This window comes from Agelaius phoeniceus (assembly GCF_051311805.1).
Source record: "Agelaius phoeniceus isolate bAgePho1 chromosome W unlocalized genomic scaffold, bAgePho1.hap1 SUPER_W_unloc_2, whole genome shotgun sequence".
Taxonomy (NCBI): domain Eukaryota; kingdom Metazoa; phylum Chordata; class Aves; order Passeriformes; family Icteridae; genus Agelaius; species Agelaius phoeniceus.
Window position 1 is genome coordinate 2,078,709 of NW_027509867.1, and position 23,891 is coordinate 2,102,599.

The 23,891-nt window shown below is 54.1% G+C and overlaps 1 pseudogene; it reads left to right on the plus strand.

Annotated features, from left to right (window-relative positions):
• LOC143692639 (uncharacterized) overlaps window positions 1–23,891 on the plus strand; it is an 87,934-nt pseudogene that overhangs the window by 20,314 nt on the left and 43,729 nt on the right.

The window sequence follows — 23,891 nt, forward strand, 5'->3', positions numbered from 1 at the left end:
GTACTAAAAACTACTTACAGGGTAAGAATACGACCTGACACCCTGTGGGTCAGAGTGTTGGTAGCACTCCTGTGAAATGGTGGCTGCAGTGCTCCTGCAGGGACAGGTGTGGTTCTGTTGGAGCAGTGATCCTGTGGAAGGGTGGAGTTTTCCTCGGAAGGTCCAGTTGTGGTGTCGATTGGCCTGGTCTTCTTCTGGGATCCAGTGGAGCTGGAAGCTGCTCTTCTGGGAATCTTGTGGGAGAAGGCTGACTCAGTTGTTCACATTCTCAGATTATATCCAGGTAGGAATGCTTGGCTCCTCCCTCTGGGCAGATCTTCTCACAATGGGATGATGGAATTTTTATCAGTGACACTCAATGGCCCATTAACAGAAGACATCTCCCTGGAGGGAGGATTCCTTGTGGAAGAGATAAAGTAAGCTGCTCAATTAACAGATGATAATTGCCCCAACTTTAACAGAGGGTAATTGAATACACACCCAGCTAAACCTGAGACACTGTTCCAGCCTTGGAAAGCAGGATTTGGTACCAGGATTCTTTAGGGAATGCAACCCTGATTGAAGGCAGAGATAGAATCTCCAGAGCCTGCAGCCAGAAATGGACAGTTGTGTGATACTCATTTCAACATCTTCTCTTTTGGAATTATTGACTAATGATTATTTGCTTTGCCTACCTAATATTTTTGTAATTTTTTGCAAATTTGCATTATCTAAATTACACTGTTCCTTAAGTTAAGTTGGTGTCTGTGTCTTTGGTGCGGGCCCTGCCCACTGGCGAAACAGGGCCCAATCCTGCCTAAGTGTTACCTGGGGAGACAAAACCCTTCACTGCAAATGTGCCCCCTTCCTCCTTGTTCCCCACACTTCATGCACTGATCATGATGTCCTATGGTCTGGGGTATCCCTGGGGTCAGCTGGGATCTCCTGTCCTGGCTGTGTCCCCTCCCAAGCTCCCTCACACCCTCAGCCCCTCCCCAGCGTGGCCGAATGAGGGGCAGGACAGGCCTTGGCTCAGTGCGAGCTCAGCAAGAACAAAACCATCTCTGCGTGCTCAGCCCTGTGCTCAGCCCCCGGGCCCGGCATTTCCTCCACTGCCACCCCGGAGCCCCCTTTCCCACCCCTCTGCCCCACGGCCGCCGCAGCACCGGCTGACAATAGAAGCAATTCTGTGGCAATTCCAAGTTTCCTTGGTTCCTGCACAGCTCCAGCTCAGCTGCTGGCAGGTTACAAGTAAAGAAAAGTGCAAATTCGGCCCAATACAGATATTATTAAAAGGAAGGGAAAGCTCTGTGTAGCAAAGGTGACAGGGATGAAGAGAATAATGATTCTCACATTTGGAAAAAAACCAAGCCTGGGAATCCAGTAGTTATTTGGGAATTTAGCTACTTGAGCTGGGCTTCTTGTGGGACTTTTAGCAGCCTTGTGTTCCTCACCATGTGGTGAATGAACCTTGTCAGTCTTGCTGGTATCATTTGCTCCATTTCCTCCAGTGATTTTAACAAACTTTTCAAGGAGGGACAACAAAATATTTTCTTTACACTCCAGTCCCACAACAGCCATTTTCCTCATCAGTTCTCCCATAGGTCGCTCAGACGAAGCTGCATCCAAGTTTCCAAGAGTTCCTCCAGAGAGACCCACAACCTCCTCAGAGGAAGGAACCATGCTGTTGTCAAAGGCAACTGGGGTAGAAGAACAGTGCCCTGAACTCACTGTGCCAAAATAATTTTGCAATCTGGTTAAGAAAATATTAGAGAGATGCCATTTGCCCTGGAGCAGGGCAAGTGTGACATTGTCCCCTGTGTGTGTGGCCTTCCCGGGGTGGGGGTTTTACACCTGAGCCAGTTTGGGTAAGGGGGGTGGTGTTCACCCTCTGAGCAGGGATTCCCCCACTGTTTCAGGCTGCAATGTAAGATGGAACCAAATGCATGTTTTCAATGCCCATCTTCATCAACTGCTATAAACAGGTGGGGCAGTGTTCTTGATCTCTTCCATGACTCAGCCCTGATAACGCCCTCCAGGGGAGATATCTTCTGGGAATGGGCCATTGAGTGTCACTGCAGGACTGATCAAATTCCATCCTCCCATTGTGGGATGCTCCGCCCAGGGGGAGGATCCAAGCATTCCTACCTGCATATAAGGTGAGCCTTGCAACACCAGGAGCAGCTTGCCTACTGGATTCCCAGAGGACAAGAGCTCCAGAACCACCACTGGACCTTCAGAGGAAGACCAGACGCTTCTACAGGATCACTGCTTGGACAGAATCACGTTCATCACTCCAACAGGACTGCAGCCACCATTTAATGGGACTGCTGCCACCAGCCTGAGCAGCAACAGGGTGTCAGGTTATATCCAGACTCTGTCAGTTTAAGGCAGTGTTTCTGCATCATTGCCTCGATCTTCATTTTCTTATTAAATTGTAATCCTGGTTTAGACCCTCCCCAGGTTTGCCTTCAAACAAGTACAAAATTCAATGTACTTATCCCTTGTTTTCTTCTCAAAACAGGATTTTCCATCCCTTAAACTTGGCCAGATGGAGGAGGAGGCTGTGAGGAAGAAGACGGTGCCCCAGGAGCCCCAGGCAGGTGAGGAGGAAGTCAATGCCCCTTTCCCCCTCTCTCCTGCTCCATCTCCCAGCCCAGCACAGCCCCTGGCTGCAGGACAACCCTGCTGCCAACCCCGTCCTGCTGGGGATGCACTGGGGGGATCTCCTTCCCCTTCCCTCTGGCACGGAGGCAAATCCCATCCTCTCCTTGTCCTTCCTCCCCCTGGGAAGAAGCTGAGGATGGAGACCAGGGAGGGCAAATCCCTGTGGCGGAACCTCATGGAAGAGGCCAATTCGAGTGGCTCCACAGTGCAGAATTCCAATGTGGAGTACAAGTCCCAGAGATCCCACAGGAGAAGGGGCTCCAAACCCAGCCCAGGGTGCTCTGAGGAGGAAAGACCCACCCTGAGCCAGGAAGGTGGACAGAGCTTCAGCCAGAGCTCGGAGCTGGTGGCCCATGAGCAGCTTCATGATGGGAAAAAGCCCCAGAAGTGCTTGGAGTGTGGGAAGAGCTTCAGGCAGAGCAGCACCCTGATCAGCCACCAGATGATCCACACCAGGGAATGGCCCTACGAGTGTGGGGAGTGTGGGAAGGGCTTCAGCTGCAGCTCTGCCCTCATCATCCACCAACGCATCCACACTGTGGAGAGGGAGAGGCCCTACGAGTGTCCCCAGTGTCAGAAGAGGTTTCAGACCAGCTCCAGTCTCCTCCAGCACCAGCAGATTCACACAGAGGAGAGGCCCTTCCACTGCCCTGACTGTGGGAAGGGCTTCAAGCGCAACTCCACCCTCATCACCCACCAGCGCATCCACGCTGGGGAGAGGGAGAGGCCCTACGAGTGTCCCCAGTGTCAGAAGAGGTTTTACACCAGCTCTGATCTCCTCCTGCATGAGCGGATCCACACGGATGAGAGGCCCTTCCGCTGCCCTGACTGTGGGATGGGCTTCAAGCGCAACTCCCACCTCATCCGGCACCAGCGGATCCACACCGGGGAGAAGCCCTACAAGTGTGGGGAATGTGGGATGAGCTTCCGCCAGAACTCTAACCTGATCTCCCATGAGAAGACCCACACCAGGGAACGACCCTATGAATGTGGGGAATGTGGGAAGAGCTTTAGGCAGAAGTCTCTCTTGATCTGCCACCAGAGGATCCACACTGGGGAAAGGCCATACAACTGCGGGGAATGTGGGATGACCTTTAGTAGGAAGACCCAAATGATCATCCACCAAATGATCCACACTGGGGAGCGGCCCTACAAGTGCCCCGAGTGTGGGAAGAGGTTTCACACCAGCTCTCAGCTCCTCCAGCACCAGCGCATTCACACGGATGAGAGGCCCTTCCTCTGCCCCGACTGCGGGATGGGCTTCAAGCACAACTCCAGCCTCGTCACCCACCGGCGCATCCACACTGGGGAGAGGCCCTACGAGTGTCCCCAGTGTGGGAAGAGCTTCACCAGCAGCTCTCACTTGAGCAGACACCAACGGAGCCACCAGTAAAAGAAGCCCTGCACATGCCTCAGCTGCAGGAAGAGCTTCATGCACTGCTCCAGCTTTATCCCCCATTGGAGACCCCACACTGGGAAGAGCCCTGGTGATCCATGTTCCCTGTGATCCATGCTGGGAAGACACCTGTCCCTTTTCCTGCCCCTTTTCATGTCCTGTCCCTTTTCATGTCCCAATGACATGATGTGGGATTGGAGAACATGAGGGTCTGGCCATGGTCCTGTCATTACATTCACTCCCACCTCAGGTCATTGCCCGGGGCAGGAAAGGGACTCTCTCTCTCTCTCTCCCTGAGGAGAAGGGTGTCCTTTCCAGGCAGGAGGAAATACATTGCCAGGAAGAACTAGTTGTTGATGTTGTAGTTTTCTCTGTAAATAGTTTTACTTATCCGTTCTGTTATCAATATTGATTCTGTTCCTGTTTCTTCTTTATCTCGTTGCAGTTCCCAATAAATTGTTCTTATCCCAGCCCAGGATCTTTGCCTTTTGTGCTTTCCATGGGAGGCGGGAGGGCAGCGAGGGCAGTGCAGTTTTTGCAGGAGCAGGAAATTGGGGAATCCCATTCCTGAAGCCCGGCCCGTGGAAAGCGAGCATCCCAGCTGGTGCCAGCCCTGGTGGCCATGGCAACCACCCCGGTATGGGGTCTCCATGGAGCTGCCAAGGGACTGAGCATAGCAACAGGGGGCTGGTGATGGTTGCTATGGAAACTGCCCATAGCAACAGTGGACTGGTGATGGTTGCCTGCTAAGGATCAGATTTGTCACAGGCCCTCAGAGGGGTTCCATGGGGACATTCCAAGAATCTCCAGGCTGTTCCAGAGCTGGAATGTCACAGGCAGGGGCTCCATGGAGACCTCCCAGGGGTTTCTGGGATGGTAAAGAGCCCTGTGGTCAGAGGCAGTCACAGCCATTCCATGGTGACATCCCAGGAGTCCCCAGGCTGCCAGAGAGCTGGGATGTCCCAGACACTCATGGGGGTTCCTGTGATGGGCACAGTGGGAGCTTCAGGCAGCGTTTATTAGAGGAGCTCCTGTTGGGTCACAAGGTCCAGAAACGATCCCCAGTGCTCCCCATAGATCCCCAAATGTCACTTGTAATCAGTGTTCCGTGGTTTCTTTCCAATGGAAAACAAGCATCCTTATCCTCCAGGTGTCCATGTCTGAAATTGGGATTCCACCTCCAAAATTCTGGATATCCAAAGGTTACTCCCAGGCACAATCTGCCAGTACCATCAAGCCTGGCTGGCCTTGGCCTCTGGATGGCTGCCCCTGCAACACTGGGGCTGGGTTCTTTCCTTCCCATGGAGATCACTGGGACACTGTGGAGACCTCATGGAACCAAGGGGATCCTTGTGGCACCACTGGAGCCCATGGAACCAAGGAGCCATGGTGACCCAGCGGGGCTTCATGGAACCCAGAGACCATTATGGCTCTGTGGGGCCTGATGGAACCATGGAGACCATTGGGACCCTTCAGGGCCTGGTGTCACCAAGGGGGCATTATGGCACCTCAGGGCCTCAGGGAAGCGAGGGACCATTGGGACAATGTGGGGCCTGATGGAACTGAGGGAACATGGAACAGGCCTGGCTGGCTTGGCCTCCCAGGGGCCACCTGAAAGGTCTGGCTGATGTGGGGATGTCAAGGGCTGCCTCTCATCAGCTCCTGGAACACTGGGGCTCCATGCTTTTCTTGCTATAGAAAAGAACCGTCCCTCTTTTTAAATGTCCATTGCCAAAATTGGTATTCTCTCTAAAAATTTTCCTATATGAAAGGGTTTCTCTCAGAAAAAAAACCTGCCGCTTCTGGCTGGCCTTGTCCTCTGGTGGTCACTCTCTTCTGCCTGGCAAACACTGGGGCTCTGTTCCTTCCTTCCTATGGAAAAGAACCAACCTTCATGTCCAGGGTCCATGGCCAAAATTAGAATTTGGCCTCCCAAATTCCATATATCCAAAGATTGCTTCCAGACAACAGTAGCAAGGACAGACATGTCAGGCTGGCCATGTCTTCTGGTGATTTTCTTAGACTCTGAGTTGAATGCTTTCAGTTGAAAAAACCTTGGAAAGGGCCCAGAGATCTCCCAAGAAGTGTTTTTGAGGACTTGGGCACATGAGCACTACATATGGACAAAGGAGCTCTGTGCTCTGTGCTGTTGTGGTGGTTTTGCATCATGTAAGTGATGTCCTAAGAGAAGCTGCTAGCAGTTTCATCTGTGTCTGACAAAGAAACCAATCAGTAATTAGCTTTGAGAACTGACAATCTGTTAAACCATGAAGGAAACTGTACACGCCTCTGTGAAGACACATGTTAAAGATGAGAAAGCCTGGGAGGGTCTCTTTCCCTTCTGGCTGGCACAGAGGTAACAAGGCTGACCCGGTCCCGTCTCAGCCAGGCCGGGCCGGGCGGCTCCTGCCGTGGGGCCGGGCCCCTTCCCAGGGACCCCGCCAGGCCCCATCGGCTGCCGGGCAGGGCAGGGGAGGCCGCGGGGCCGAGGCCGGGCCGGGCCATGGCTGCAGTTGGGAACATCTGGGCCCTGCTGAGCCCTGCCCCGCCGCCAGCCCGGGCCCAGCCAGGATCCGCCGGGCCCCAGGAGCAGCCCCGGGCCGGGCCGGCTCGGCCAAGATTCTGCCACCCTTGGGCTTCAGCCGCAAGCCCCGGGCAGGGGCAGGAGAAGCCATCGGCCCCGGCCGTGCTGCTGCTGTGCTCTGGCCTGGCTGCTGAGATCCTGGCCCTGCCCCAGCACGGCCCATCCTGACACAGCCCCAGCGCAGCCGCTGCAGAAACCTCCATCGTAAAACAGCTCCGGCCGCAAGCACCGAGCCCGGCCGGGGGCACGGAACCATCTGCAGGCCCCGGGTGAGATATGAACTCTTTCAGTGCTTCCATCCTCCCTCCAGTGAGAGAAAAGGACAAAGTGCAGGCACACAGAGGAGCAACATGAAGACACCGAGGTCACTGAAGGGGAAGTTGAGTTCCAGGTGGAAAGGATGAGGATATGCCTTGATTTTGGGGCTGAAATCCTCCTGTAAAGCTACGGAGAAGGATGTAATTAATATATCAGACTCTCTTTTTCCCTATAACTAATTGAAAATATGGGAGATGACTTGTTCAGCAAAGGCCTCCATGGTAAAGTAAGCAAATGCTGAAGTAGCTGTGATCCCATCAGAGGTTTAAAAAGAGAAAGAGAAGAGTGGTGAGACCCTGTGTCCTCAGGGAGAGAAGAAGAAGATCTCTGTTCCCAGAGAGGAAGATTATTTCAGAAATAGATGAAGAGAATCTTTGCTCTTGAACAGCTCATCTTTAAACTCATACCCCATAAGCTGACATGGCCAAAAACACAGCTGTGGGAAAAGCTATGAAAAATGGGAGTGACTTCACAATTGCAGATTTTCTGGGCAGCTGCTCTTCGTGGGAATTGAAAGCGACAAGCGAACTGTTTTCTTATGGAGAAATCTGCATAGCATGAAAGAGAGACTCCTCTCCCTAAGTGAACTGAAGAAAGACTGTTCTAGATGGTGTAAACTGACTGAAACTTTCAGGTTTTGTCTCCTTGCATTGTCAGTAAGAAAGAAAATGTTGTAGGGAGAGGAGAAGTATTCCGATTCTTATTACTCTTCTATTTACTGGTAATAAACTTTTCTATATACCCTTTTAAAATTTTGAGCCTACTTGGCCTTTCTCCTAATCCTATCTCAAAACAGGAAATGAGTAAATATATTCCAGTGAGTGCAATGGTAATTAGCCAACACTGATCCCACTGCACTAATAGATGCATTGGCTGAGAAATCTCGAATTAGCAAACCAAAAATCACTCCAGATACATTCCTGATAAACTGCATAAGGGCAGAGGGAAATCAATGCAGAGCCATGGTTTGTCAGGATTTGCTGCATCCTGATGAGCCCTGTGGTGCATTTGGAGCTGAGCCCTGGAACCTCAGGGCCTGAGAGGAGATTGCACAAACCTTTCCAGGAGTCAAAGTCACAAGAAAACCCCAAAGTGTCTCAAAGCATGAATGGGTCTCAGTGAGGTCCATCCCCAACACAGGCTCCTCATGGACTCCTTGGAGGAGAGAATTGGAGGCCAGGATTGACCAAAAACCTCTCAGAGTCTCAATGTAGAAAGGAAATTCCAAACTACCTTAAAAAATTTGAGAAGCTCAAAGCATTACTGAGCCCCACCGAGTGTCAGTACAAAGCTCTCCAGGGACTAATTAAAGCAGATAATTGGGGCCATGATTGCACAAACCTCTCACAGAGTCTGTATCAAAAGGGAAACACCAAGTACCTTAAAATAACTCAAGTACCTTGAAGCATTAATGAGCCCACTGAATGTTGTTACTGATAAAGGCTCTCCAGGGACTCATTAAGCAGATAATTGGAGCCTGTAAATGCACAATCTTTCTCATAGAGTCTGTATCAAAAGGGAAAGGGGAAGTAGCTTAAAAAACTTAAGTACCCTGAAGTATTAATGAGTCCTAATCAATGCTGCAACAGGCAGAGAATCTCCAGGGACTAATTACAGCAGATAATTGGAGGCCATGATTGCACAAACCTCTCAGAGACTCCAAGGCAAAAGCCAAAGCCAAAGTCCTTTGAAAAACATGCAGTTCCTGCAGGGAGCATTCAGGAGCCCCCAGGGCCATTGCTGAGCAAGGCTCCCCAGGGACTCCTTGCAGCAGATCCTTGAGGCCACTGGGATGTGGGCTAGGGGGGGATGCTGAGGGCAGCACAAGGGGCTGACAGTGCCCAGCCTGGCTGGGGCTGTGCCAGGAGGCCCCAGGGCCTCAGGACAAGGTGTCTCCTCCCAGCCCTTGCTGGCACAGACCCTGCAGTGGCCCAGGACACCCAGACTTGGCTTCTCTTTGTCCCCACCTGTCATCACTGCCTGCAGTTCTCTGCTCTGCCTGGGGCCTGGGGACACTTGCTCACTCGTGTCCCTCAGTGGGACCCATTAAAAGTCCAAGAAACTTTGGAGTTGGATTCTGCCTTGGAGCTCTGGAGAGGTTTCTTCAGCTCCCTCTCAGGGAGTGATGTTCAGGGCCTGAGCACAAAGCCCCTGGGGCTCATTAAAGTCCTTGTGCTGTGTCTGTGCTGCTGAGCTGGGCTGGGCTCCTGGCACAGAGGCAGCTCCTGCTCCCCAAGAAGAGCTTCAAAAGCACATTTCTCTGGATGAGCAGCTCTTGTGCCAGCCCAGCAGGGCTGGGGCACTGCCTGCAGCCAGCCCGGGCACAGCCCAGAGGCACAGAGAGCTTCAATCAGTCAGGGCTGGGAAGGGGCTGAGAAGTGCCTGGGGCACAATCACTGCCAGCCCTTGGCACAGGAACCTCTGGCTGCAGGACAATGCAGCTGCAGCTCCTGGAGTCATCTCCTGCAGCTGGAACATGCCAATGCCTGCAGAGCCTGTGAGTACATTCTCTGCTTGTCTCTTGTGCAGAGCAGCCAGGGGTGCCCAGGGCTGTCCTGCAGAGCAGGGTCCTGCAGCCCAGGGCGCTGTGCTGGGGCAGGGACTCTGCTGCCTGCCAGGGACAGCTCTCAGCCAGCCCTGGCAGCTGCTCCCAGCACTGGGGGACAAGATCTGGGTGGCAGGAGACAGCTGGTGAGACTTGGAAGTGTTCTCCTTGTGTGGGGAGGATGCTGCATTGTTCAGGACTGCTCCCAGCATGGCATTTATCTGCAGAACATTTTCAGGTAGATTATACAGGGAGCACAGCAAGGCAGGGGCTGCATAAAAGGGAAAATCCTGCTTTTTATTTTACTGCTCTGGGTTGCCTGTATGGGAAACTGCACATAGATATTCATCGCTGAGTTCAGGTGGAAAAAAAATAATTTCTCTCTGATCTGAATAAAGCAGGCAGAGACAGAAATCAGAACAGAGCCCCTTTAGAGGCTGCATCAGTGTCACTTTTCCAGCCTCCTCAGGTTTCCTCTGACATTGCCATCAGAGCCTGCAGAGCCAGAGCTGCCCCTGGGCAGTGCCTGAGCTGGGAGGGCTCTGCAGGGCAGAGCTGAGCCCCCAGGGCTGGGCTGGGCTCTGGCAGCACTGGCAGGGCCCAGCCCTGGGCACAGGGAAGCAGCTGCTGGCAGGGACAGCTCCAGGCAGCAGAGCCCTGGGCAGGCAGTGGGGGGAAAGTGCCCCCAGCCTCTGCTGGGATATTTCAAGTCCTCTCCAAACCCAACTATCCCATGATTACTTTTCTTACAGATCCCCATGCCAAGGCACAGCAAATGTCCAACAGCAGCTGCATCAGGCACTTCCTCCTGCTGGCATTGGCAGACACGCGGCAGCTGCAGCTCCTGCACTTCTGCCTCTTGCTGGGCATCTCCCTGGCTGCCCTCCTGGGCAACGGCCTCATCATCAGCGCCGTAGCCTGCGGCCACCACCTGCACACGCCCATGTTCTTCTTCCTGCTCAACCTGGCCCTCAGCGACCTGGGCTCCATCTGCACCACTGTCCCCAAAGCCATGCACAATTCCCTCTGGGACTCCAGGGAAATTCCTATGCAGGATGTGTGGTCCAGCTATTTTTTTTTGTCTTTTTCATTGCAGCAGAGCTTTCCTTCCTCACCATCATGTGCTACGACCGCTATGTGTCCATCTGCAAACCCCTGCACTACGGGACCCTCCTGGGCACAGAGCTTGTGCCCACATGGCAGCAGCTGCCTGGGCCAGTGCCTTTCTCATTGCTCTCATGCACACGGCCAATACATTTTCCCTGCCCCTGTGCCATGGCAATGCCCTCGGCCAGTTCTTCTGTGAAATCCCTCAGATCCTCAAGCTCTCCTCTGCCAAATCCTACCTCAGGAAATTAGGACTTCTTGTGTTTTCCATCTGCTTAGCACTCGGCTGTTTTGTGTTCATTGTTTTCTCCTATGTGCAGATCTTCAGGGCTGTGCTGAGGATCCCCTCTGAGCAGGGACGGCACAAAGCCTTTTCCACCTGCCTCCCTCACCTGGCTGTTGTCTCCCTGTTCCTCACCACTGGCACATTTTCTGACTTGAAGCCCCCCTCCATCTCCTCCCCATCCCTGGATCTGACCCTGTCAGTTCTGTACTCGGTGGTGCCTCCAGCCCTGAACCCCCTCATCTACAGCCTGAGGAACCAGGAGCTCAAGGCTGCAGTGTGGACACTGATGACTGGATGCTTTCAGAAACATTAAACTGCTGGCCAATTTCAGCAAATCACTTGTAATAAAAATCATCTTTGATATTTCTTGTTGTTCTCATTTCGGGGGTTCTGTTTCTTTGTTTCACTTTTTCCATATTGTCCCCAGAGAAATGTCATTGTTTGTGCCATTTCTTATTTTGTTACTCTCCAAATCCCCTGTGGCCGCAGCTTCTGTCAGTGAGGGCCTGTGCTCTTTGTGGCTTTAGAGGAACTAAAGGATGTCCCAGCAGAGTTTTCAGCAGAGATGCCCTTTTGTTGCCTTCTCTGGAGCTGCAGCAGCAATGTCTGTGTGCAGAGCTGGGGCAGATCAGTGCTGGCCCAGCAGCTGTGCCCAGCAGCAGCAGCAGCAGCAGCACTTGGTGTTGCCAGTGCTGCTGCCGTGGCCCTGCCCCGCTGCCCTGGTGGCCCTGGTGTTGCTGCAGGGCCTGAGTGCTCTCGGGGCCGGGCACAGCCCTGGGGGTGGCAGTGCCGGGGCTGCAGCAGGGACAGGCCATGGGCACTGCTGGGGCAGCGCTGACGCCTCAGGCCAGGCCCTGGGGGCTCCAGGCTCCTTGCCCAGGCCCTCTCAAGGACACGGCCAGGCCAATGCTCAGCACAGAAACCCCCGTCAGCAGCCCCAGGCTGGCCGTGGGCAGGCTGGGGGCAAACAGCATGGCTGGGGCTCTGCAAGGGCCCTGGGGCAGACGGGAAGGAGCAGCAGAGCAGGGGCTGATCCATGCCCAGTGCGCTGCACAGCCCAGGGCAGCGTCCCAGAGCGTCCTCATGCAGCTGCCAACAACATCCCCCCTCTGCAGCCCTGGCCTCTCCCCCAGCTCACACAGGTGCCCCATCCTTGCAGGCACAGACACGGCAGCACTGCCTCAGCAGCCCCTGTTTGCATTGCACACAGCAGGGCCAGCACCCCCATGCTGTTGCTGTGGGGACATGAACCTGAGGGAGCACAAATGCCATCAGCCCCTGGGGCCAGCAAGGCCTGCGGGACACCAGGGAAACCACTCAGCTTTGTCCTGGCCTCTGCACTCAGCCAGAAAGTTTGTTCCCATCAGCTGGGAGTTTCCTGTGCCACTGCAGACGCTGTTGCTCAGAGCCAGGGCTGCCTGGCAGCCACCCACAAACTGCCCTCAACATTTCCTGTGTGCCACCTTTGCTTTCTTTCCTCTTTCCTGTTACAAATGTCTTCATGTTGCCCCCCTTTTCCTGCAAACAGCCCAGCAAACAGCCCATCCCTGTTTGCCCTTTCCTCTCTGGCCCCACTCTCCATTGCAGTTCCTGACTTGGCCCCATGGGAACGTCCCTTGGGCAGCAGGATCATCCTACAAGTGCTGCAGGAATTGTCTGCAGGCTCCTGCAGTGCCTGCTGCTGCTCCCTTACCAGAGGCACCCCAGGCCAGGGGGCACATCTGGGCTGCTGTGTCTGCCTCTGGGGCTCCCTGTTCTGGGCAATGAGGAGGAGCTGCAGAGGCTCTGCAGGACTGACAGGATGGGCTTTGGGGCTGCCAGGAGAAGCTGAGGGACCTGGGCTGCTGGAGCTGCTGAAGAGGAGGCCCAGGGCTCATCCTGCAACTGCTCCAAGGGGGGTTTCAGAGAATCCCAGAATCAGCAAGGTTGGAAAAGACCTTGGAGATCATCAAGTCCAGCCTGTGCCCTGACACCACCTTGTCTCCCTTTAGCCTCCTCTTCTCCAGGATAAACAACCCCAGCTCCCTCAGCCACTCCTCACAGGACTTGTGTTCCAGACCCCTCCCCAGCCTTGTTGCCCTTCTCTGGACACACTCAGCCCATCCATGTCCTTCCTGTCAGCACAACTCAGAGGCACCAGCGGCTCCAGCTGGGCAATGGAGTGTGGAATGTGGCTGGGAAAGCCCTGCCTGGGCTGGGCCAAGCAGCACACACAAGCCCTGACCCCCATCCACTAAAAAGCTCTCTCAACAAGACATTTAAAAGGAATTACAATTGTTTGTGTACACTGAGTTGGACGCACTGGATAAATATCAGCAAGAGATTCTCAGGAGCTCTAAACAACAAAAGAGGAACTTTACTGGCAACTTTAGAAAATCAGAGAAACTTTGGCCAAAGGTTTAATACAACATTCAATCAACAAGAAACACTTCTCATAACATTACCTTTGCTCAATCAACTTCACAAACTGTAAGCCTGTTTCATTTTAAGTTACTCAAATTTTGCAAGAAGAGGGAATAAGAAAAAGACAAATAACATTTAGAGAAGCACACACACAGAGCTTCCAACTCCTGGATTCCAGCAGTGTTCAGATGGAAATTCCAAGAGGATGCAGGGTCAAGATGTGTGCTTGCCTTGTGGTCAGCCTTCAATAGCCCTTGGTCTTCCTGGGCCCTTCCCCCAGGTGGGACTTGGGCTCATTTGGTCCCTCAGGAGCTGGGCTGGGGCTGCAGAGGTGGCTGTGGAGCATTGCCTGTGCTGTGCCAGGGACTGGCAGCCACTGCTGGGCTGGGATAGAGGCTCTGGGGGCATTGGGGTTCCAGGGCAGGGCAGGGCTGGGCTTCCAGGGTAGGGCAGGGCTGGACCTGCCCCTTCCTCCCCCACACATAAAATGCTTTGGGCCAACAATCTCCTTCAGTCTTACAGTAAGGCAGTGTTGGAGGTGGAATTCCATTCTGGCCATGGGCACCTGGACTAGAAGGACAGTTCTTTTCCATAGGAAGGAAAGCCCAGAGCCCCAGTGTTTGGAAGGCAGGTGAGAGCCTAAGTGGTCCATGGCCAGGCAGACTTTTCAAGAATTGCAGATTTTGTCTGGGATCAGTCTTTCAATTAAGGGAATTTTGAAGGTGGAAACCCAGTCTCAGGACCCATAGGAAGGAAAGCACGGAGCCTTCCCCAGTGTTTTGGGGACAGATGAGAGGTGACCATTGTGAAACTGTTGCCAGCCAGACCTGTCCTGACAATATTCCTATTGGAATAATCCCTGGATATAAGGAAATTTGGAAGTGAAATCCCAAATCTGGCCAGGGTGCCTGGAGGAGAAGGACAGTTCTTTTCCATAGGAAGGAAAGCATGGAGCTCCAGGGTTTCAGCAGCAGATGAGAAGAGACCCTCAACATGCCAAGGTCAGCTGGACCAGTCAGGCAGCCCCTGGGAGGCCAAAGCAGCCACACCTGTTCTGTGCTCCCTTGGTTTTGGGGGCCCCACAGTGTCACAATGGTGCCTCGGGTCCATGAGGCCCCACAGTGCCATAATGGTTACTGGTTTCTATGGGGTCCAGCAGTGTCACAATGGCAAAGTCCTGCAGTATCACAATGGACCCTTGGTTTGATGGGGTCAAACAATGTCGCAGTGGCGCCAAGGTTCCAGAAGGCCCTGCAGTTTCACATTGGTCCCACTTATTCCATGAGGCCTTGCAGTGTCACAATGGTCTCCACTGTTCCCCAGGCCCCACAATGTCACATGACTCCTCTGTTCCACGAGCCCTACAATGTCACAATGGACCTTTGGACCCTGGGGGTTTGCAGTGTCACAATGGTCTCCTTTGGCTCCACAGTGTCACAATGGATCATTGATGACTGGAGGCCTGGCAATATCACCCTGGAGCTTTGGTTCCATGCAGCCCTGCAGTGTCACAATGAACCCTTGGTTGAATGGGGTTCCACAATGTCACCATGGTCCCAAGTTTCCATGCAGCCTTGCAGTGTCACAATGGTCTCCTTTTGGTTCCCAGTCTCACAATGGACCCCTGATGACCAGAGGTTCCACAGTGTCACAATGGACCTTTGGTTCCATGCAGCGCTGCAGTGTCACAAAGGCATTTTGGTTTCACCAGGCCCCACAGTATCACAATGGTCCTCTTGGTTGTGTGGGGACCCCCAGGATCACAATGGTCTCAATGGTTCCATGGGGCCTCACAGTGTCACAATGGTCTCCTTGGTTCCACGAGGCTATAAATTGTCCTGATGGTGTCTCTATGGTTCCATGAGGCCCAGCAATGTCACAATGGACCTTTGGCACCATTGTGAGACCATGGGGTCTCACAGTGTCACAATGGTCCCTTGGTTCCATGGGCCCTGTGCTGCTGCATTCCCCCCTCCCCTTCTCAGGCCGCCCTGCCAGCTGAGAAATGCTCCTTGGGCCTAGGCCTTGGCCAACAGCCCCTGGGCTCAGCTCCTCTGCAGCTCCTCACAAACACTGTCTGCTCCAGGCACTGCTGCTGCCCAACCAGCTCCTGCTTTCTGGAGGAGCAGCCCTGGGAACTGCTTTTGTTCCCTCCGTGGCACAACATCCCTGTTCTCACCCTGCCAAAGAAAGCTGTTGGTGCCAAGTGTGGCTAGGATGAACCATTGCTGGGACTGAAGCCCCCCTCTTGGGGCCCTGCAAACAGCGCTCCAAAAGGAGCCCTTGGAGCTCTCCTGGGCCAGCGACTCCCTCTGAGTGGGGCCTCTCCCAGCCGGGAACTCTCCCGTTTGCTGCACTCGGGGATCCCCAACAACGACGGAGCCTGGGCCAGTCCCCCCACTCCTCCAGGCTCAACCCTTCACCCACTGGGGAGATGGCAAAGGATCCACAGGGAGCATTTCCTGCCCTCAGGGGAATTTCTCCCAGGTGCCTTGTAGTGACTCATTGTGTCTGTGTGCACACAGGAGTGCCCGTGCTGGGGAAATGTGGCAGAAATGCTGCTCTCTGAGGGGTTTGAGAGCCTTGGATAGCTGAGTCAGTCAGATATCCAGATATCAGTAAGTAAGGTTAAGTCAGGAGATCTAAGCTAAGTTAAATGCTGCTAAGAGTTGTTCTTTTGCTCAGTTGTTAAGTTTATTCTAGTTATTAGCTTAGTTTTGTTAAGTGTTATTCCTATGTTAAATTATTGAGCCATTGGTTTTAAGTTAGGTTAAGTACTGTTAAGTGCTGTTCTTTTGCTAAATTGTGAAGTTGACGGTATCAGTTAAGGTTAAGTCCTTTTAAATTTCACCTCAGTTAACCTTTTGGGCTGTATTCCTTTTATCCTTCCCCTCACTGTCCTTGTGTCTCATACACACAGGGACAGTCCTCAGTTCATTTCTGGTTTGATTGCCTGGATTTTTTTTGGTTTTGTTGTTGCTTTGTTTCCTTGGTGTGCCTGAAGTGTCCAGTCAGGAGCAGCGTGACTCTTGCCAAGGAACTTTGTGCTGCTGTCCCTTAAAATTCAATCTGGTTTTTGCTGATCCCTTGCTGGGGATTTTTTCAGCGCTCTCAAGGCCTCGTTGGTACCAGGGTGAAGGAGCCCTGGCCCAGGCTCTGGTCCTGGGGGACACGGGGACGCTGCTGGGGGGTCCCTGTCCCCCTGTGCCACCCCCAGGGCCCCGTCCCCCCGTCCCCGTGTCAGGCTCTGGGGTCGATCTCGTGGAACATCCTCTGGGGGAGGCTGCGGCGCCGGGGGCGGGGGGACCCAGGGGGACAGGGGACCCCGCTGTGCACAAGCAGGGTTGGACTGCTCTGGGGGGAACTGTGAGGGGGGCCGGGGCAGAGTGACCTCCCCAGTGACCTCACACAGCCCCTGGGATGTCACACAGCCCCCTGCGATGTCACACAGTCCCCTGTGATGTCACACAGCTACTCTGTGATGTCACACAGTCCCCTGTGGTGTTACACAGCTGCTCTTAGATGTCACAGAAGACTCTGATGTCAAAGAGTCACACTGTGATGTCACAGTTTGTAGTGTGATGTCACAGGCTGCTATATGATGTTACACAGCCACCTGGTGATGTCACAACCAACTCTCTCATATCACAGAGCCACTCTCTATGAAGGAAAGATCTGCTCTATGGCCTCACACTATGATGTCACAGACAGATGTGTGATGTCACAATCCCCTAAGTGATGCCACAAAACCCTCTCTGTGATGTCATACTAACACTCTTTAATGTCACAGTACACACTTTGACCTCACAGCAAGCTCTATGATGTCATACAGCCATGCCTTGATGTAACAATCTGCTCTGTGATGTCACACAGTCCCCTCTATGATGCTCAGTCACCAAAATTACCTCACAAAACAAACACAGTGATGTCACAGCCCAATCTGTGACCTCACACAGCCCACTCTGTGATGTCACACAGCCCCTTGCTGACATCACAGCTGCTCTGTGCCTCCATGACACAGCCACAGAGGAGCTGCTGGGACACAGCCCCCTCTGGGACATGCCACAGCCCCTGCCAGTGCTGAGCCCCTGGGAGCTCTGTCTGTGCCCTGCTGGTGTCCCTGAGGGGCCCTGGCAGTGCCCCAGCCCTGCTGGGCTGTGCACAGGAGCTGCTCCTGGCCAGAGCTGTCTCTCTGCAGCTCTGCTGCCCTTGCCAAGAGCTGCCTCGGGGCCAGGAGCCCGGCCCAGCTCAGCAGCACAGACACAGCACAAGGGCTGTAATGACCCTCCGGGGCTTTGGTGCTCTTTGCATCAGACTCAGTCCCTCAGAGTGTGCTCAAAGGACTTCTCAGGGATTCAAAAAGAAAGTGAAACACTGAAGTTTCTCATACTTTAAACTTTAAATAGAACCTTCTGAGGGAAAGGACTGAGAAAGTGTCCCCAGGTTCCAGGTAGAGCAGAACACTGGTGGCAGTGATGACAGGTGGGGACAAGCAAGGCAAAGGTGTCTCTGGTGCTGAGCAAACCTGCGCCTCTGTCCCTGCAGGCTGTGGGCATCCCCCGGCTGCCCCACCTGGCTGGCCCCTTCCTTTGCTGACAGCTCTGCCTCCTGCCTGCCTCTGCCTGCCCACACAAAGCCTTGGGCTGCTCCAGGCTCCTGCTGGGGGACGTGCTGCACCACAGCCCTGCCCTGGCAGGGAAATTCCTTTCTCCTGGTGTCCACCCTGGGCCTCCCCAGCTGCCCTTGGTGCTATTATGTCTTCTTCAGGCTCATTCCCACTAGGAAGAAAAGCTCCAGCCCCTCTGAAACCACCCTTCAAACCCTCCCAGGCTATTCCTGTTCTGTCCTCAGTCTCCACAAAACTGAGCCCAGAGTCTGCAGCCTCTACCTGCCAGTTTTATGATGAGGTCTCCAAACCCCATCTTGGGAGATTTTCGGGTCCTCTCCAAGGTCTGTGAAAATGGAAAAATACTGATCAAAAGTATTTTCTCCCAAATCTTGCAGTTACAAAACAAGGGTCAATATCTCTAAACTGAATGAGGGAAAATTTACATTTGTTAGAAGAGGAAATATTTTGCAGTTATGACTGAGGCACAAAACTGCAAGAGTTTCTCCAGAGAATTGGATGCCCAATCCCAGGAACACTCCAAGATCAGAAGCCTTGTGCAGCCTGACCTAGTGAAACCCTCTCATCCCCAAGGACAGAATTCCTGTAGTGTGGGTTCTCTGATGTGCTGTGTGCCCTCACAATGCTTCTGGCCAGAATGTCTGCTGAGGGCAGCCAGGCTGCTGCAGGGGCAGTGACCTCACAGCCATCACCATGGCAGCCCTGTCCCCTGGGCCTGGCTCTGCCCTTTCCTCTGCCCCTGCCTTGGCTCTGCTGGCATGAAGAGTTTTGTCATTGATATCTTGTCCCCGAGGTGCTGGGGCCAATGGCTTCCCAGTCAGGCTCCTGGGGCAGAAGTGGCTTTTCAGAGGCCAGCCAGGAATGAGCCCTGAGGCAGCAGCTCTGCAGTGGTGGCCACCAGGCCGGGCTGCCAAGGGAGGCTTCTGGCCATGGCCTGCAAGCAGCTGCTGCTGCCAAGGTGCCTTTGGTGCCTCAGGCTCTCCCTGGCACAGCTCCCAGCATGGCACTCTGCCCTTGTGCCCGAGGCCTTCCCTGTGCTGGGGCTGGCCTGGGGCTTTTCCTGCAGCAGGACCTGCCCTGCTGATGGCACAGGAAAGGCAGTTCCTGCTGGAGCAGGAGGCTCTGCCTGCAATGGGCTCAAACCACTCCAGGAAGGCCCTGTAAACTTCAATATTGCTTCCTACAGCATTATATTCTGATAATTGTTATAGCAATTGAACTGTGGGATAAATAACTGTGCTAGTGATCTTTCCATCTGACCATGATCAGAATAAGCCAGAGACATAGATAAATAAATCTATCTGGGATTCTATCATTAATCCTGCAGGAGAAATTGTGTTAAAGTTCAATTCCACCTGTTCAGTTTTTTACACCTTTGACAAAGTCTGGGGCTGGAGTTGGATCCAGCCGCTCCCAGTCTCCTCTCTTAGAAGGAATTTTAGAAGTCTAGGGGCCCTGCAGGGGTTTAAGAATCCATGGTGGCTGTTGGGTGTCATTTCTCTACCTCATGACTCAGCAGGAGTTTCTCCAATAAAGAAATAAAGCTTTTGCCTGAAGCTCCCACTGTGCCCATGAAAGGAACCCCTGTGAGTGCCTGGGACATCCTGGCTCTTTGGCAGCCTGGGCACTCCTGGGATGTCACCGTGGAGCCCCTGTGAGTGCCTGTGACAGATCGGTGCCTTTGCAGCCCAAGGTGCCCTGGGATGTCACCAAGGAATGGCTGTGACTGCCTCTGACCACAGGGCTCTTTACCATCCCCAGAAAGCCCTGGGAGGTCTCCATGGAGCCCCTGTCCCTGCCTGTGACATTCCAGCTCTTGAAGAGCCTGGAGACTCTTGGAAAGATCCCTATGGAACCCCTCTGAGGGCCTGTGACAAATCTGATCCTTAGCAGGCAACCATCACCAGTCCCCTGTTGCTATGGTCAGTTTCCATGGCAACCATCACCAGCCCCTGTTGCTATGCTCAGTTTCCATGGCAACCATCACCAGCCCCCTGTTGCTATGCTCAGTCCCTTGGCAGCTCCATGGAGACCCCATGCCGGGGTGGTTGCCATGGACACCAGCTCAGGCCTGCAGCCAGAGCCCATTGCCATGGCAACCATTGGCAGCCCCATCCCCAGGCTGATGGGACCCCAGAAGCACAGAATTGGCTGAGCTGGGAGGGACCCATCAGGATCCTCCAGTCCAACTGCTGGCCCTGCACAGGACACCCCAACAAGGCCAGCCTGGGCCTGGCAGCGCTGGCCAAACGCTGCTGCAGCTCAGAGAGCCCTGGAGCTGGGACCCTTCCCTGGGGAGCCTGGCCAGGGCCCCAGCAGCCTCTGGCCAAAAACCTTTTCCTGACATCCAAGCTGAGCCTGCCCCGACTCAGCTGCAGCCGCTCCCTCCACTCCTGTCCCTGGGCACCAGAGGGAAGAGGTTCCCACAGCCCCAGCCAGGGACCCGCTCCCAAGGCTGCTGCCATGGCCACCAGGGCTGCCACCAGCTGGGATGCTCGGTTTCCACGGGCTGGGCTTCAGGAATGGGATTCCCCAATTTCCTGCTCCCGCTAAAACCGCGCTGCCCTCGCTGCTGTCCCACCTCCCATGGAAAGCACAAAAGGCAAAGATCCCGGGCTGGGAAAAGAAAAATTTATTGGGAACAGCAACAGGATAAGGAACAAAGGGAATAGAAACAATATTGATAACAGAAGGGATAAGTAAAACTATTTACAGAGAAAACATCAACATCAACAACTGGCTCTTCCTGGCTATGTATTTCCTCCTGTCTGGAAAGGACACCCTTCTCCTCAGGGAGGGAAAGAGAGAGTCCCTGTCCTTCCCCTTATTAATGACCTGAGGTGGGAGTGAATGTAATGACAGGACCATGGCCAGACCCTCATGTTCTCCCATCCCACATCATTTCATTGGTAGGGGCAACAACATGTACAGGTGTCTTCCCAGCATGGATCACAGGGCACATGGATCACCAGGGCTCTGACCAACGTGGGGTCTCCAATGGGGGAGGAATTTGGAGCAGTGTACGAAGCTCCTCCTGCACTTGGGGCATTTGCAGGACTTCCCTTACTGGTGCCTCCGTTGGTGTTTGGTCAGGTCAGAGCTCTGGGTGAAGCTCTTCCCACACTGGGGACACTTGTAGGGCCTCTGCCCAGTGTGGATGCGCTGGTGCCTGATGAGGGTAAAGTTGCGCTTGAAGCCCTTCCCACAGTCAGGGCAGCGGAAGGGCCTCTGCTCCATGTGAATGTTCTCATGCAGGCGGAGATTTGAGCTGGTCTGAATCCTCTTCCCACACGTGGGACATTCATAGGGTCTCTCCCCAGTGTGGATGGGCTGGTGCCTGATGAGGTGGGACTTGCTCTTGAAGCCCTTCCCGCACTCAGGGCAGCAGAAGGGCCTCTCCTCTGAGTGAATTTGCTGGTGCCTGGCGAGATCAGAGCTGGTCTGAAACCTCTTCTGCCACTGGGGACACTCGTAGGGCCTCTCCCCAGTGTGGATGCGTTGGTGGGTCACAAGGGTGGATCTGGAGCGGAAGCCCTTCCCACACTCCCCACACTCGTAGGGCCATTCCCCGGTGTGGATCATCTGGTGGCTGATCAGGGTGCTGCTCTGCCTGAAGCTCTTCCCACACTCCAAGCACTTGTGGGGCTTCTCCCCATTGTGAAACTGCCCATGGACCACCAGCTCTGAGCTCTGGCTGAAGCTCTGTCCACCTTCCTGGCTCAGGGTGCGTCTTTCCTCCTCAGAGCACCCTGGGCTGGGTTTGAAACTGCTTCTCCTGTGGGATCTCTGGGTCTTGTCCTCCCAGTTGGAATTCTGCACTGTGGAACCACTCAAAATGGCCTCTTCCATGAGGTTCTGCCACAGGGATTTGCCCTGCCATGTCTTCATCCTCATCTCCTTGTCTGGGGAAGGAAGGCCAAGGAGAGGATGGGATTTGCCTCCGTGCCACAGGGAAGGGGAAGGAGATCCCCCCAGTGCATCCCCAGCAGGACGGGGTTGGCAGCAGGGTTGTCCTGCAGCCGGGGGCTGTGCTGGGCTGGGAGATGGAGCAGGAGAGAGGGGGAAAGGGGCACTGACTTCCTCCTCACCTGCCTGGGTCTCCTGGGGCACCTTCTACTTCCTCACACACTGCTCCTCCATCTGGCCAAGTTTATGGGATGGAAAATCCTGTTTTGAGAAGAAAACAAGGGATAAGTACATTGAATTTTGTACTGGTTTCAAGGCAAACCTGGGGAGAGTCTAAACCAGAATTTACAATTAGATAAGAAAAGAAGATCAAGGCAATGCTACAGAAACACTGCCTTAAACTGACAGAGTCAGGATATAACCTGACACCCTGCTGCTGGTCAGGCTGGTGGCAGCAGTCCCATTAAATGGTGGCTGCAGTCCTGTTGGAGTGATGAACGTGATTCTGTCCAAGCAGTGATCCTGTAGAAGGCTCTGGTCTTCCTCTGGAGGTCCAGTGGTGGTTCTGGAGCTCTTGTCCTCTGGGAATCCAGTAGGCAAGCTGCTCCTGGTGCTGCAAGGCTCAGCTTATATCCAGGTAGGAATGCTTGGATCCTCCCCCTGGGCGGAGCATCCCACAATGGGAGGATGGAATTTTATCAGTCCTGCAGTGACACTCAATGGTCCATTCCCAGAAGATATCTCCCCTGGAGGGCGTTATCAGGGCTGAGTCATGGAAGAGATCAAGAACACTGCCCCACCTGTTGATAGCAGTTGATGAAGATGGGGATTGAAAACATGCATTTGGTTCCATCTTACACTGCAACCTGAAACAGTGGGGGAATCCCTGCTCAGGGGGTGAACACCACCCCCCTTACCCAAACTGGCTCAGGTGTAAAACCCCCACCCCGGGAAGGCCACACACACAGGGGACAATGTCACACTTGCCCTGCCCCAGGGGAGGTCTCTGTCCCTGTCACTCCGTGGCTGTCCCCCCTTTTCTCTTTCACAGGCCAGGGGCTTTGCCAAATCTAAGAATAAGTTTTTTCTTTGTCCCTGTCACCTTTGTGACATCTACACAGAGCTTTCCCTTCCTTTTCATACTCTTTTCAGAAAAGAGATATCAGAGTTTATTGGGCCGAATTTCCACTTTTCTTTTATCAGAATGTGCCAGCAGCTGAGCTGGAGCTGTGCAGAACCAATGGATTTTGGAATTGCCACAGAATCGCTTCTACGGTCAGTTTATTAAAAATTGCAATTTGTTTGCGTTTTCACCACAAGTGACTTGTGGGAAGAGCAAATTCAAGGCATTTTCTGTAGGGTTAATTTGATTTTTTTCCAGAAACAACTTTACTTTGTCCGGTGCCCAGGGGATGCTCAAGGGGTTTCTGGGCCTCTCACACTGGGGGAGAGGCTTGGGAGGGTCTTGGGGGGCTTGTCCCTGTCCCTGTCACCCCAGGCCATTCCCCAGGGGTGTCCCTGTCCCTGTCACCCCAGGCCATTCCCCAGGGCTGTCCCTGTCCCTGTCACCCCAGGCCATTCCCCAGGGGTCTCCATCATTCTCACCCAGGGAATGCCTGGGGGGTCTCCCTCCCTCTCTCCCCTGTGCCAGGGGGTGCTCGGGGCAGTCTCTGTCCCTCTCAGCCCAGGGGATGCTCGGGGCTCTCTGTCCCCTGGCCCTGGGGGATGCTCGGGGGGTCTCCATCCCTCTGGCCTCAGGCAATGCCTGTGCAGGGCTGGGCACCAGGGGCTCTGTGTCCCTCTCACCGCTGAGGCTGCTCGGGGCTGGGGGGGCTCTGCCACCTTCTCACCCCTGGCGAGGCCGGGGGGGTCTCTGTCCCTCTCAGCCCTGCTGGGACCCCACCCAAACATCATCGGGGTCACAGGGACAGAGACACCCCCAAAGCCCCAGAAGGGCTGAGCCTGGGATTTGGTTTGGGGCTGAGGATTTAGGAAGGGGCTGGAATTGGGGCTGGGATTAGAGTTGGGGCTGATATTTGGATTAGAGCTGGGATTGGGGTTAAGGCGAGACAT